The sequence below is a fragment of the Cheilinus undulatus genome, linkage group 15 (assembly GCF_018320785.1).
Source record: "Cheilinus undulatus linkage group 15, ASM1832078v1, whole genome shotgun sequence".
NCBI classification, from domain to species: domain Eukaryota; kingdom Metazoa; phylum Chordata; class Actinopteri; order Labriformes; family Labridae; genus Cheilinus; species Cheilinus undulatus.
Window position 1 is genome coordinate 36,650,383 of NC_054879.1, and position 15,762 is coordinate 36,666,144.

The following is a 15,762-nucleotide window of genomic DNA, read 5'->3' on the forward strand; positions in this document are numbered from 1 at the left end:
CAGGAAAGCTCTTCCCCAACCGCAGCCAGCTGCGATGAGCTTGGAGCAGTGGCGTAAAGTGCTGCGGTGTGTTGTGTCCAGGTGTGTCTGGCTAAATTTTAATGTGGAAATCGTTTGGATGCATGTGCAGCGCTGTTGAGTTTAGGCTTTGGATATGTTAAATCACCTACCATAGAGCAGTTCTGACCAAAGATTTGCAACGCAACAACATCATTCAACCTAGCGATTCAGTTCGTCAAAGGTTAATAAAGTAACAAATATGATGTTAAGAGAAACCAAGATTTTCTGAAAGTCAGAGATTTCAATAACTGATTTTCAAAGTAAAGGGATATTTCAGTATTTTTGAAGGTGGGTTGTATAAGGTAGTTGGCAACAGTTGTGGCATTAGCCTCCAGAGATTTCAGTGAGCATTACCTCTGTGTGTATCAAGGCCGGATCCCAAGTCTCTTAGGCCGGCCACACAGTACAGGATTTTAAGCCTGATTTTAGCCAAGATTTGACTCCCCCGATGATTGTGGGGGCGTATACTGACTGGAGCCTCATCGCAAACGACTGTCTGAGTAGTCTGCATGTGTGTGGTGTCAACACGATTCATTTTCTGCTCCAAATCGCATCGTAGCCTCCCAGATCCCGAATTGTAAATATCAAACATGTTTGATATTTACGATTCTAGGTCGTAGTGCCGCTGATGGAGTACCCACAACAACCCATGAGAGCGAGCACACCAGGCAGAGTCACCAGACAAATCATACATACTTTCACCACTCACAACCATAAACACAACTGTACCTTAATTCCAGACAGGGTTTCATCCTGAGTCTTTCCCCTGTTTTATGATTGTTGCTGCACCTGTAACGCACGCCAGGACAGCCTGTTGTGGAGAGACAGCAAGACGGTATTGACGGACATCCGTGTTTTTTTTTTTTTTTTCTGAAGTCACGTGATCACGTGAGGTTGTAGGCAGGTCGGCAGGTGTGTGTGGTCTCCAGTGATCTGACAGTCTGGCTGAGTCGTCTAGTGTGTGCGTTCAGAGGATTACAGATGAAAAGTCTTTGGAAACTGTCCAGAAGTCTGTGGTCTCTCAAGGTTTTAAAATCATTTCAGATTAAAAAATCGTCTAGTGTGTGGCTGGCCTCATGGATTGGTCCTCGGTCCTAGGGATTTGCTCAAACCTAAAGTAGTTTCTGATCCACCATCTTAAAGACCGTCCCAAGGACCCTTATGTGGTTTTACGACCCAAGCCATAAGACCGATGACTGAGATTTGAAGACTGATGAGCAAAGACACATGAGAGCAGGCTTCCCGGAAGTCTTCTTACTCAAAGACACGCCCCCCTTGTTGGATATCACGCTCTGATTGGACGCTGCTACACGGTGGCTGTCAGTGAAACAGCACCAGCAGAGATAAATAATGGAGGAGGGATTGAGTTTAAAAATGACGATAAATGGACTCAATGGACCTTCAACAGAATATAAACATCATAAGTTTCAAAAGGCTCAATAACTGATGGGCTGGGCTGAAAAATTGAGAATATATTTAATAGAATCAATAATAGAGGGTGACTCGTATGGAGTTCAATATTTGATTAGTTTTTTGATTCACCTTCAAACATAAAACATGTTAAAGCTCATAAAATCAACAGCATCTGATATAAATCTTCCCTTTACCACCAAACACCAACATCATTTAGACGTATTTTCTACATTTGGTCCGTCATAACCTTAATTTAGTCAACAGATAGTCATAGAAAGCTGAGCCATGTTTTGTCCATCTGATTTGGTCCAAATTTAGCCCAATAATAGTTGTTTAAAATATGACCATATTACAGCGACGTCTTTATAAAGACGTCTTTTCAACAACCTGAAAATTACGTCTTTTAACCTTTCACTTTTCTATTAAATCTATACGTTGTTTAGACATAGTGGAGACTTTTTTTTTACGTCTTTACAACTGTTCTTTTTGCTGGGTGGTATAGAAGTCTATTTAGTAGTTATTTCTGTTTATTAGATTATGAAGAGAACTAAAGTCAGACAACAGCAGTCTGTCTGTCAGGAAGAAATATTTTAAATCAGCGGGATCAATGAAATTTCTATCAGTCTGATCATTAGTGAGTGTCAGGTTTTATCATTAGCCTTCACATTGAATAATTAGGATAAAAAATAATTTCATAATATAGCATTTGCTGGTAGAAAGAGTCTGCATGATTTTTATATACTGCAGGTTTCTCTTTATGCAGGGGTTTTCTGATCCCACACTGAGACCAAACACTGTCAATGTAGATATTTTATTAGAATAAATACAGTACAAATTATGCAGACACAGCTGTTTATGCCTCCTGACAGCTGGTTGATGATCAGCTGATTGATGATCAGCCCGCACCGTCATCATAAACTGACGTCGCTTGATGTGACACTGCAGAAGGAAGGACGTCCCATGGACCAGTAATCATCGGTCTTATGGCTTCAGTCTTCCGCGTCGATTCCTTAGTCTCTCCATGAGTCTCTGGTGGGCGGGACTAAGACTCAGGGAAAAGACTCATGCCAAAGACCCAAGCCATAAAACAGTAGAAGTGAGACACACCTCAAGTGTTTGGAGAAGCTAGGCTGTACAGCAGAGCAGATTAGTACAGATTATCTGCTCAATTTAGCCAGTTAAAGGGAAAATGGGCAAAAATAATAATAATTCTGGCTCATTTGTACGCTAAATCAAACATTTTTGGAGCTACTTATATTCCACCTAGAAAGCCTCTGTATTTGGCACAACTGTGCAATGGCAGCTTCAGCTTGCTGCTGCTGCCTCATCGTACCTGATCAGCTGTTTGGGTCTGCAGGCTTTGTCAAATGAAACAATGCAAACCTAAAACAACACAAAAATTAGCAATTTAAGGCCAATAATGATGAGGTGCTGTTTACTGTAGATACAAAAGGATACTTTTATGAACTGGAGTACACAGAGGAACAACTACGGATCAAGACTTCCAGGAAAGAAAGAGAGTGAGAAACTTTATCAGAGACTGGTTGTCTTACCTAATGGTAGGTGTGAAAACTGTGAGCACACATCTATGAAAGCTACTACTTCCATGAATAAGACTTAGTTACAACACTTCTCGGCTGACAGATGGCAGCCTGCATCACTCCCCATCTAGAGTTCCCTGTGATACTGAATACTGGTATTTTACAGACCTTCAACTTTCTAAAGAGAAATTGGAGAAACTAACCCCAACCAGGTGAGCTGAATGGAAATTTTCTATCCATGTAAGTGTATGGCTGCCTCTTCTTGTAATGGCTTATAACTAAACAAGCTACAGTCATGGGCCTTAACCTTGCAAAGCAGATGAATACACCTGTTTCCTTGTTATTCACTGGCGAATCCATCTTGCAATGCTCCCGTCTGAACCGTTTGGACCCAGTTAGAAAGTGACAGGACCATTCAGCATCGAGGGGCAGTACTTACAGGCTCGGCGGAGTCATGACATAAGCAAGCAGACGGAAGAGCTTAGCGTGGATGCTGCTAAAGTGTCAGTTTTATCAGAACTTGACGACATTTTTTCATTAAAAGAAGAACAAAGAACGACAGTGAGTTGTTTTCTTTTCAAAAACAAAAAAAGTCATGTACTGACATGTCTACAGTCGCCATGGTTCGCGTTATTCCTCGGCAGCTGCACACGCACACCTCAGTCATGACTCCTGAGTTTTTTCAAAGCCTCTGCCCTTTCCCAGACGCTTAGTATTGAAGGTTTTTCAGATGGATATAGGAAACAAATCCGTCTGAATATGTGAAACAAATCTGTCCGGCGGGTTAAATGGGCATAGCACTGGAGGGGAAGGGGTACTGATGCCCAGGCCCACAGTGGGGACGGGCCCTTGAGAAACTTACAATGAAAAGTGTGTTTTTAATTTATCTATTTGAGTCAAAAGTGACTAAATTAATCAGTCAACAGACTGAAATTTTTATCAAATAGAGTAAAATATAATACTGGGAGGACCCTGCTCCTCTCTTAAAAATGTCCAAATGGTGTAGCCCAGCGCTGCAAAATAATACCATCACCACAGAAAAAAAATTTGGCTCAGAAACTGGGAAATTATGATTCAAAAATAAATTATAATGCATAGATATTTGTAAAAATGACACAGCATTTGTTGCTTGGCTAGCTAGTTTAAAGAGGCCCCTCTGTAAAATTCTGTCTGGGGGCCCTAAATTCCTAGCTACGCCCCTGGCTACAGTTGCTGGATATGTTTACATTTTGAAAACACTGCATCATCTGTTGCAGTGGAAAACTGAGCTGACATAACTGGTTTAAGATAAATTACTTGTCTTCTCCGACGGAGCCCACAGACCTGAACAGATGTTCAGATGTGCTGGGGAAGAGCCTGTAGCCATTAGACCAAGCTTTCATGACAAAATAAAGCCAAGCACAGAAGCTTTTAGGGGGAAAAATAAAACGCTTTTTAAAAATATATATCAAAAAATTGAGGCAGCATTATTTTTTGGCCCATTTTTTCTTAAAACTTGCTAGATTACGCAGAGAAACTATACCCATCTGCTCTACTGTATAGCCTAGCTTCTCCAAGCATGTCATACATAAAGGAACAATACTCACTGAAATCACTGGAGGCTAATGCCACTTCTGTTGATAAGTACCTTATACCAGTTGTTTTCAAACTTTTTTTGCCCAAGGCACACCTATGGTTAAGCCAAAATCTCAAGGCACACCATATTTAAATCAATACAAAATAGACTTTTTAAATAATGTTACAGTCAAGATGGCCTATAAGGGGAGATCAAAGGGAGAGCTTTCTGGGGCCCAGCCAACTGGGGGATCATGGAGATGGCAAATGGTGGCAAAAATGGGTTAAAGGTGCTGGAAAAACATGGCAAAATTGTGCAAAAAGTGGCTAAACAAAGTCAGAAATGGGCAAAAATTGGTAAAAAGTGGCCAACCAATGTGTTGAAATTGGCCAAAACTTGTTGAAAGTGTCAAAATAGTGGCAAAAACGGGTTTTAACTGGCCTAAAAGGATTAACCGTGTAAGACAGTGGTAAAAATGGGATAAAAGCGATAAGAAAAAAGGCTAAACGTGGGGAAAAAAGTGGCAAAAAGGGTTAAAGTTACTACAAGGTGGTAGAAAGGGGTTAAAAGTGATGGGAGAAAATGGCAAAACAATATAGCAAAATTGTGTGAAAAGTGGCAAAAAGGTAGTAAATATAGGTAAAATGTGGCAAAAAGTTCCAAAAAAGTTCCAAAAAGGCAGGAAAAATGGGTCAAATTTGGTTAAAAAAAAAGCTCCAAAAAAGGTAGCAAAAATGGGTTAAATGAGGTAAAAAGTTCCAAAAAAAAGTTGGCCAAAATGGGTTAAATGTGGTAAAAGTTAAAAAAAAAAAGGTAGCAAAAATGGGCTAAATGTAATAAAAAGTTCCAAAAAAGGTAGCAAAAATGGGTCAAATGAGGTAAAAAGTTCCAAAAAACATAGCAAAAATGGGTTAAATGTGGTAAAAGTTCTAAAAAGGTAGCAAAAATGGGTTAAATGTGGTAAAAGTTCTAAAAAGGTAGCAAAAATGGGTTAAATGAGGTTAAAAGTTCCATAAAAGGTAGCAAAAATGGGTTAAATGTGGTAAAAGTTCTTAAAAGGTAGCAAAAATGGGTTTAATGTGGTAAAAGTTCTAAAAAGGTTGCAAAAAATGGGTTAAATGTAGTCAAAAGGTCTGTCAAAGAGGCAAAAATAGGTCAAAAGTAGTAATAAGAAAAAAAAGGCAAAAAAAAGCTGTTGAAAAGAAGTGGCAAAAGTGGGTAGAAAAAAATGTTTAACTTGGTTAAAAATAGCATGAATTATTAACTTTAACACCAATTCAACCCAATAATAGCTCACCATGCTTTTCAGCTCTTAATGAGGTAACTGTTAGCCAGGATGCTAGCACCAATGCTACTGATCCAACACACATACACTGATATCATCAATAAATCCCAACTGGGGAGGTCCCATTCTCTGGGGTTTTTCAGGGGTCCAGATCTGTGGGCAGGTCTGGTTACAGTTCTTGCCATAAAGTTGTAGTATTAATGTATGGTACAGGTTCCCACGGCACACCTAGACTTGCCTGAAGACACACTAGTGTGCCTTGGCACACCATTTGAGAACCACTGCCTTATACAACCCACCATCAAAAATACCAAAATATCCCTTTAACACCCACACTAAGAGCTAATTTAAAAAAAACTATGCTGATAGTTAAACAGATTAAAGGATGTGTGCCCTTCTCTTAATAGTGTGTAATCAAACTCACACATTACCTTTCAGATTAAAGCTTCAAGTGTTTCTGCTCCTCATTAGGGAAATTTAAAGGATATGTTCACAGCTAAAGATTGCAGTGTTAGCCCAGTCACACTTTGGTTTTTTTTTTGTTTAATTTTTATTTTTAGAAACCCCCCCCCCCCAAAAAAAATGATGTGCTTTGAATGAAGACCAAAGGGGAAATGGAAATAATCTAATTCAAGGCTAAATAGAAAATGTAATAATCTACAAACAGTGAAGGTTCAGATGTCTGTATAAGTGAACTCTACTCATTGGATGAACTAGGTGGTGTGAACATGTCTGTAGGCGAGAGGAGCAGAGACCCAGTGAAGCATCGGGATGAAGCTAACACCACACATCTCGGACACTCTCTCCCTAAAGGCCATCCGATGTGTTTCCAGTACGCACAAAACGTGACAGAAATGAGGAGCTTGAGGGAGATTATAGAGTGGGCGAGCTTGTTCAATTTCTGTCAGAAAAAAGTGTGGGGGCAGTCAAAGATGTATGGCAGTACAATAAGTCAAAAAGCCACATTAGTATTCATAACACCATAACATAACTATAACTATAACTTACAATTGTTCAAGGATTGTTTTAAATGTTTAATTCTTGTCTTGCGTTTCTGTTGGCAGAATGACCAACATGTTCTTATTCAGAATAAATTAACAAACACAGCACATCTTTTTAACAACATCATCTGTTATCTTGCAAGTGCACAATCTCCACAGAGCATTTGAATACTGACACGAAGCTGTGATATTCAGGTAGGAATCAGAAAAATATTATTGTTTACAAAATATTAATAATGGCACAGAGAGAAGAACTTTTGGTAAACAAACTCAGAATTTCAGATTTTACCCCACCCCAGACTTCTGTATGTCTGCTGAATTATAGTTCATGTATAGTTTCTAATTTTTTTAGTATTTGATTAAAGACCCTGTAAAGTGAAATCCAAAGTTTTTGTCTTAACACTCTAGATATGTTAGAATATGGTTGCTGTAAACATGTGAAAACACTGAGATCTACATGTGACTGAATTCTGGATTTAGGCAGTTTCACCTCTTTCCTGGCTTGGTTTCATGTGGGCGGGGCCAATATGTGAGCTCACGATGTCATGAGTCCACAGTAGGGAATGACCCCACCCCTCTAACACTACAATATTGTGGAAGGAAACAGTCACCTGGAGCAGGGACTTCTGGGTTCATTTTGTGCAAAGGAATTCACTCTTGTACCGTTCTACAATGTTCATGTTTCATTGCAAAGTTATAGTTATGCATGTTTTGTTTATTGGTTCATGTTTTTAGGGGAAAGTATTTTTCCAAGTATGAGACCATGAGTGAGGGGGTTAATGCTGCAGACTACCCTGCTTGTATGTGTCTTTATCTGTGGTCCTAAATAAATGATATGCTCATGCTTATTGTGCAAGGTCATGTTAAACTCATTCAACTTATCTATGAGCCACTCCTCATCACAGTTTGCCACAATATGAAATCACAGAGCAGTTCATCTCAGCACAGTCTGTTGTCACAGTGGTCTACGGATCATTTAAAGCATCATAGCAGAGATTTGAATAGACTTTTTCTCTTCTTCTAAGGTCAACAAAAGGTCAAGAGACAGGCTAATGGTGTGAGTGCTTTCCTCCATTCAGATTGTAACATTTTTAAAACCTGAGGATCATATTCTTCCTGAGTGGGCGTGGCTTCAGCTCATTCAACAGACACGCCCACACAATCCTGGAGCAGATTTTACTGCCTCATTTTTCATGATTTGAAGCTTATTTTAATAAACTTGGAGATGCTTTATTTGACTGAAATTTGACCTGGGGGGTTCATAACACAGTGATCTATAATACGACAACCCTAAATACAGATTTAATTTTACTTTACAGGGTCTTTAAGAGTTTTCATGCCAAAGATTCATTCTGAGTTAAAGAAAGAGAGAAATTAACATAATCTGTCAACTTACAAAACTGACACAAACCAAAGGTTTCACACAGTAGCTTTAGTCTAAGGGAAAATATAGATTCTTTTATCTTGTAAGTTTATAGAGCCCACTTTTTTACCTGTCCTTTTGGTTCCAGAAGATAATTTCACCACTCAAATCCCCGTAACATGCAATTAGACGAACAAATGGCTTACGAAAACAGATATAAAGGCTAAGGTACAAGACTACATACATATTTCTTTACAAGGAGAAAGGAACTACGTATTCCACAATTCATTGAGATTCATTGTATTCACGGTCAAAGACAGATTTTCAAGCTTCCAAACCATATAATTATCTTTATTGTAGTTTTTACATTTGAAACTAGAAAAGCACTTGGAGAGCACAGACCTCCACCATTAGCCCCATCTCCCAATAGTAAAGAATCCTTTAAAAAATTCCTGGATCCAGACCGTGATCCGGATCACTCCCAAAATCTAATCAGTTCTTCCTTATGCCATTTCTGACATTCCCTGAAAAGTTCGTCAAATCCGTCCATGACTTCTTGAGTTATGTTGCTAACAAACTAACAAACCCTGTCGATCACATAACCTCCTTGGCGGAGGTAATGATGATGTTGTAATACATTGAGGTTCGACAGTTGACAGCCCTTGTTCAAGGGTAACTGGAGACCCCACTCATCAGACGTCGCTGTGACACTCAAGGATTGTGGTTGTGGTAGTATTTTTTGGCTGAGATCGCAAAAAAATTATACTTTTTATTAAAAAGAGGTTGATATCTTGCAAACTTGTGTCTTCTATTGGAGCATATACTATCGTTTCACACTGGTAAGCTGAACTTGGATACTTAAAATAAGATGAAGAGAATGAGGTGGCAGCTATGGGTGGGGTTTAGCTGTACTGGAAGCCGATAGCAATGGCTGCTGCCAGTGAAGCGATTACCTTGGCTGTAGCTGTAGTTTGGCCAAAGTTTCATCAGAACTGGACCACGTTTTCTTTTTTAACCTTTTAAAACCTACCATTGTGCAAGTCTGCCAGGGCATATTCTTACATTTTAACATACTGTAGTGCCATTTTTAGGAGTATGTTTATTTGCTTTACATCAATATAACCCTTATATCCCAAGTTTTAATAATATGTATTGACTTATGTCTTAACTACTACAATAAGTTGCTTAAAAGTGCAATAAACCTAAAAAAAATCAAAAATGTTTTTGTTTTTTTCACATATATTTAAAAATACAGAAATTGCACAGCTGTATCCCTCAAATTTGTAAATATAAAAAAGTTGCACAATATCCTTTGGAACCACAGGAAATTTATTTGGAGTCTGTACATAACTTGCTTTTTGAGATATAGTCAATTTTGTATCCTGTAAAAAATTTCAAAAAAGATGTTTTTGCTCTTCTTCTAAGCTTGGAATAGTTACGGACGGGGTTTATTTGAACTGGAAGCCGATATATATAATGGCTGCCGTGGCTGTAGCAATTAGCTTGAATTTAACTACAGAATAGCAGCAGTTTTATCAGAAATAGACCAAATTTCTTGATCAAAACAAGAGTAAATAGCCACACTGAAAGCTTCTCTTGGCAGAGAAGATGATTTTTACTTCTCCTGACCGGCCCAGGCATGACTTTTATCCACCAACGAGCTCCACTGTTCATAAGCTACTGCTGCACCAGCCTTTCTAGCTCAGATTACAACAGGAGCTGCTCATGCCTACTGCCTAATTTTGTCTTGCCGCTCTGATTTGCCTGTAATAATTGTGACAGATTGTTCGTCCAGTCACCTTCCGAGAATTATTTTTGGCCCTGCCCCTTCTCAAACGTTTTGTATGGGAAGTTTCCCAGATGAATGTGAAATATATCCATGCAATAGTTAGAGGAAAGTCTACCTGGCATACCGGGTTACCAAATTTTATCCCCATTCACTTAATTTCTCCATGCCTACAGTATTCCCAGTGGTTGTTTTTGGAAGTCCTTTAAAACAGCCCATTTCCAAATATGAAAGTAGAGTATCATGTCCCTCTATGCTGTGTGCTGGCTTCTGATAAGCCATAAAACTTTGGACTCAGACTGAGCTATGTTTTTCATCCTCTCACCATTACTCGCACCATGCTCGCTCTAACATACCCCCCCCCCCCCTTTTTTTAACACTGACTATTTTTAGTCCAACCACCCACTTTCCATCAAAGTCCCTCTGTGGGGACATTTTCCAGTGTGCTCTGCTGGCTACATTTCATGAAAAATAGAATCTTATGTATCGAGTGAGTCACACTGAAAAGCGGAGAAAGTTTTAAGGTTTAAAGAATAGGTGTTTTTTTTTTGTTTGTTTATGTCAGTGTACTCGCATGCAGAGCTGAAGCAGATGAACACACCACAGGCAGACAAAACAAAGGTTGAATAAATACAGCTTGTCTAAGAAAATAGAGGTTGAATGTGAGATAATTTTCTCTTCAAAGTGATAGACAGAGGTTGCTGTGGAAAATTGCTGTGTTTTGATTTTACGTGTTTATCACTGGTAGACAATGTAGACTGAAAAAAGCCATTAGAATTCTTTAACATTCATTTGCCATGCTGCATATCCATTTAACAATAAATCAACTCTGAAATTAGCGAAAAGTCTGCACAATGTGATAGCTGACCATAGGCGAAGTCAGTGGTGGCTAACAGGGCTAATTCCTTTAATGTTTCCTCAAAAGCCACAGATCTTTCAGCTAGGTAAAAATAGTTACAGTTATTATGGTTTAATGCAAAATAAAAAAAAAAAAAACTGAATGAAACAACACGTAAATGTCGTTTTTGGAGCTAAAATGACCAGATAAAACCATTTTTACCACCTAAAATTCTCACATTTGTAAGAAGCAGAGGGGAAAATTATTGTTTTTCAACATGATTTCACAATGATGAAGATTATTTAGATATCAAGAATGATGATGGCTCTAAAGCAGTGGTTCTCAACTGGTGGGTTGGGACCCAAAAGTAGGTCCCGAAGCTCTTTTCAGCGGGTCGCAAATTTGTCCAGAGAAAAAAAATGTGGCAGAAATTCCGTAGGAAGAAGTGGATAAAGGGTAAATTAATACATGTAATTTTTAGGTTTTCCTAAGGAGATGAATAATTTCAGAAGATATCCTCTAATTTGTCTTCTTTTCTTGGGAAAAAAGCTGTTTGTTTGTTTTTTTCAAAAACAACAAGAAATTTCCTAAAATAAAAAAAAAAAAAGTACAAAATTTCCATGCTTTCTGTAGGAAGTTGCGTAAAATAAGATATAATCATGCATGTGGGTAGCTAATGATGTGTTGTTGTTTTTTTGTCATTTAGGTTCCAAAATGTTAATTGAACAAATTTAAATGCTTAAACATTTTCAAAAATCTGTGCTGCAGTTTATCTCAGGGTGGTCATGGTGGGTCCTGATGCCCAACCAACTTTAAAGGATGTTTTGAGGTTGAACTAGATGACTTTCGTAGAGATTATATGTTTGACTAACCTTGCAAAGCAGATGGATACACCTGTATCTGTGTTTCTTACTGGCAAATCCATCTTGCAAAGCTCCCATCTGAACTGTTTGGGCCCAGTTAGAAAGTGACAGGACCAATCAGCGACGAGGGGCAGTACTTTCAGTGCGGCAGAGTTGTGACGTATGCACAGCAAGAGGCTGGTGCAATTATGGTGGAAGACATTAGCGTGGATGCTTTTAAAGCACCAGTTTTTAAAGAACTTGATGACATTTCTTCATTAAAAGGAGAACAAAGAACAACACTGAGTTGTTTTCTTTTCAAAAACGGAGTTCTCTATGGAGGTTATTCCTCAGTAGGGGCGCACCTCTGTTTGGGACTGTGACATCACATGTGTTGTTACTCTGATTGGCCAGTAGAAATGAGACAGACATAACGTTCATCCAGTCCAGTTTTTTTTCAAAGGCTCTGCCTTTTCCCAAACGCTGTCTATGGAAGGTTTAACAGATGGATGTGCGAAACAAATCCATCTGGCATGCCAGGTTAATGTTTGACTAGTTGGCATATACAAATGTAGATTTTAAATGCTGTGACCAGGGTAACACGTGTCTGGGTTGTCTTAAGTTTGGGCTAAGCTCCAGCTGTTCAACACATTTGGCTCTGCCCTTGTTACTGACCAGAGAAGTGCAAAAAAAAAAAATTTGAAGAACACCCCCACAACATGATGCTGCCACCACCATGCACCACTGTTGGGATGGTACTGGGCAGATGATTAGTGGTGTCTGGTTTCCCCCCAGACATAACGTTACCAGAGGATCTTGTTTCTTGCAGTCTGAGAGTCCTTCAGGTGCTTTTTTGCAATCTCCAAGTGGCGTTTCTTTTATTTTGCACTGAGGAGAGACTTTCGCCATGAGGCTCAGATCAGTGGAGGGCTGTAGTGAGGATTCTCCTTCTGGAACTGTGTCCCATCTTCACACAGGATCTCTGTAGCTCAGTCAAAGTGACCATCAGGCTCTTCTCCCCTGATTGCTCAGTTTTGCCAGGCGACCAGGTCTTGGAAGAGTCCTGGTTGTGCCAAACATCTTCCATTTAAAAATTATAGAGGCCGCTGGGAAGTGCAGCAGATTTTTTTGTGGCCTTCTGTAGATCTGTGCCTTGAAACAATCCTGTCTCTGAGCTCTGCAGGCAGTTCCCTTGACCCCACAAGGCACCTGAGCTAAATTTCAAAGTGTTGTTGATGTAATATTTCAGATTTTGTTTTCGCAAAAATGTCAATGCAACATACAGTAAAAAGAAAAGAAAAAGAAAATTGAAGGGGGTCTGATTACTTTCTGAATGCACTGTACATATTACATAGGACAAGCCCATTTTTAATCAGTGTAGTCATTTCAGTGCAGAAATTCTACATCCTGTGTACGAGAAAAACTGGTGCCATACTCGAGACCAGTGGTTCTAAACTAGTCCAGCCAAAGGACCAACCACCACTTCTGTAATGTGAGCAGTGGCCCAAATTGCTCATTTTTAAATAAAAATTAAAAATGAAAAATGTTGCAATTTGGATGAAACAAAACATATGACTAAACATAGAGACATGCCAAAACCTTAGAAGGACATGCATGTAAACATGTCATTTCAGTCAGTGTTCGATTTTTCTAAAGGTCTGAAACTGAAACATTGTTAGGGGAATAAGAAGTTCTTGAAGAATTTCTTTCCAGGAACTAGCTCAAAACCCACTGAAAACAGCTCTGTGACCCACTTTTGGGCCCCCCAGATGAGAACCACTGCTCTATACTGAACTTTGACCGCTTTGATAAACATTTGACAGATTTAGATTTAGCTCAGCTCATACTTAAAGTGTGATGAAGGAAATCAAAGGTACTAGCTTGCCCTTATACAGAGGCTGCACTTCTCAATGCACCGGTCACAGGGCTGGAATATTGATCCTGGCGCTGCATGGTGCACATCTGCCCCTGCTCACTCACCACATGTTTCTGTTCACTCCTTAAATAGAGGCAAAATGTGGTTTTAGAGCTTTTCATCCAGCCACACAGGAAGAAAAGAGAAAATGACGCTTATCTATTCCAGCTGACACAAATAAAATTCAGAATATGAAGACACCGTTTTCTCTTGAAGACACTGTCGGCTCAGTGAGTCTTTTCTATCTTTAGTGCAGAAAAACTCTTGACAGTTTGGAAAAGAGTAAATTAATCCTTTTTCATTTTCACTGGGAAACATTTGCAATATAAAAAACTTATGATATCCTTTAAAGCAGCAATGTTGGCTCTCAACTTGGTTTAATCACTAATAATGTACTTCAACTTCCATAATAATGTCGGACCATGGGTTATAGACAGTTTGCTCTTAAACACTGCCTAAGCATAAAACATTTACAGCCCTCCTTTAAAAAAATCACACTCTCCCTCTTAAAGCCCTTTCAGGACATTGGGTATATTTAAATGTATGAAAAAATAATGAAAAAACTTTTTATTTTTTATTTTTGGTCCTTAACTTCAGTCCTAGTCATGTATAGAATGTGAATTAATTTTTGTAGTTTTAACCCTAAAAATGCCAGTTAATTAACATAACGCCACTTTTTTTTAACGCAAAAAATAATTATTTTCAATTGGATGAATGCAAAACAGATTTTTTTTTTGTGCAGAGATGATCAGTTAGGGATATGTCAAAGATTAGCACTAACACTGATTTTGACGTTCTATCAAATTTTGTGTAATAACAAATAAATAAATAAATAATTAATGAATTAAAAAAATCCCAGTCTCCCTCTTAAAGCCCTTCTAGGACAATGGATATATTTGAAAATATTAAACATGAAAGAAAAACTTTTTTAAATTTTGGGTCCTTAACTCCAGTCCTCATCATGTATAGCAAATGTGAATAAATTTTCATAATTTTAACCCTGTAAATACCAGTTTATTTACATTCTGCCACAATTTCTGACACAAAAAAATGAATTATTTTCGAGTTGATAAATGCAAAGCAGATTTTTTTTTGTGCAGTGATTATCAGACTGGGATATGTCAATGATTAGCACTAACACTGATTTTGATGTACTATGAAGTTTTGTGTAATTACAAAAAAAAAACAAAAAAAAAAAACAGTCTCCTCACTGTTATATCCGATCATTTCAAACAAGGTCATTATCTCCCACAGTGCTTCTCTTCAAACATTGAAAAATGTCAAAATTTGGCAATTTTTTTTGTGAGAAAATATTTTTAGCTCTAAATGACAGAATTACAGAGGAATTAACAGGATTTCATATTTCTGTATTGCAATGGCAGTAGAATGAAAATAAGTGGTTTTAATGGTAGTCAATGATGCCAAAAAGGGCTTTAGGAGAGAGAGTGTGAGTTTTTTTTCTACAAAGTGGAAAATTCTGTGAAATTTTAAAAATTGAGGAAACTAATGAATTCCCTTTTGGCTATTTTTTTCTTTGTATCAGTGAGTAAATGTTCTGTGTATGTCCCTTGGCTTTAACTTGGAAGCTACACGAGTCTAACAGTGCTCTCTGCAGAGGCAGTAACTCTTATTTTCTTCTCACATATGTTCACTCACATATGCTATCCTCAAGGCAAGGAAAGATGAGACGGATGCATGATTAAACACATCTGACCTTATTTCTGCATGTTCCCTATCAAGTGAAATTTTAAGACGCATCTGAAAGAAGGCTCTAAAAATGTAACTGGAAGAAATGCCACGTAGCTGAACTTGGACGCAGTTTGAGGTAAGTTTAACCACACTATTTGAGTTTTAACCAGTGAATGTCATCTCATAGGATGCCTTATCATGAAGAGAAAGTCACAGAACACATACAAGGAAAACTTTTAAAAAAACAAAAACGTGGTCTTTGCAAAAGATGTGTTGCAGGGATTTCTGGGCCACAGCCTCAGCCAGCCCTGTGATACTGCTGTAAACACACTTCCATCTGTAAAACAAATCATGCATGTAGCACCGCGCCCTAACTGCATGTGACACAAGCCAGAGTCAGCGTAGTAACCTGACTGCTGCAAGCAACATGGATGAAAGACAAAAAGGCAGGAGATGACAAGGCATCAGGAGTAT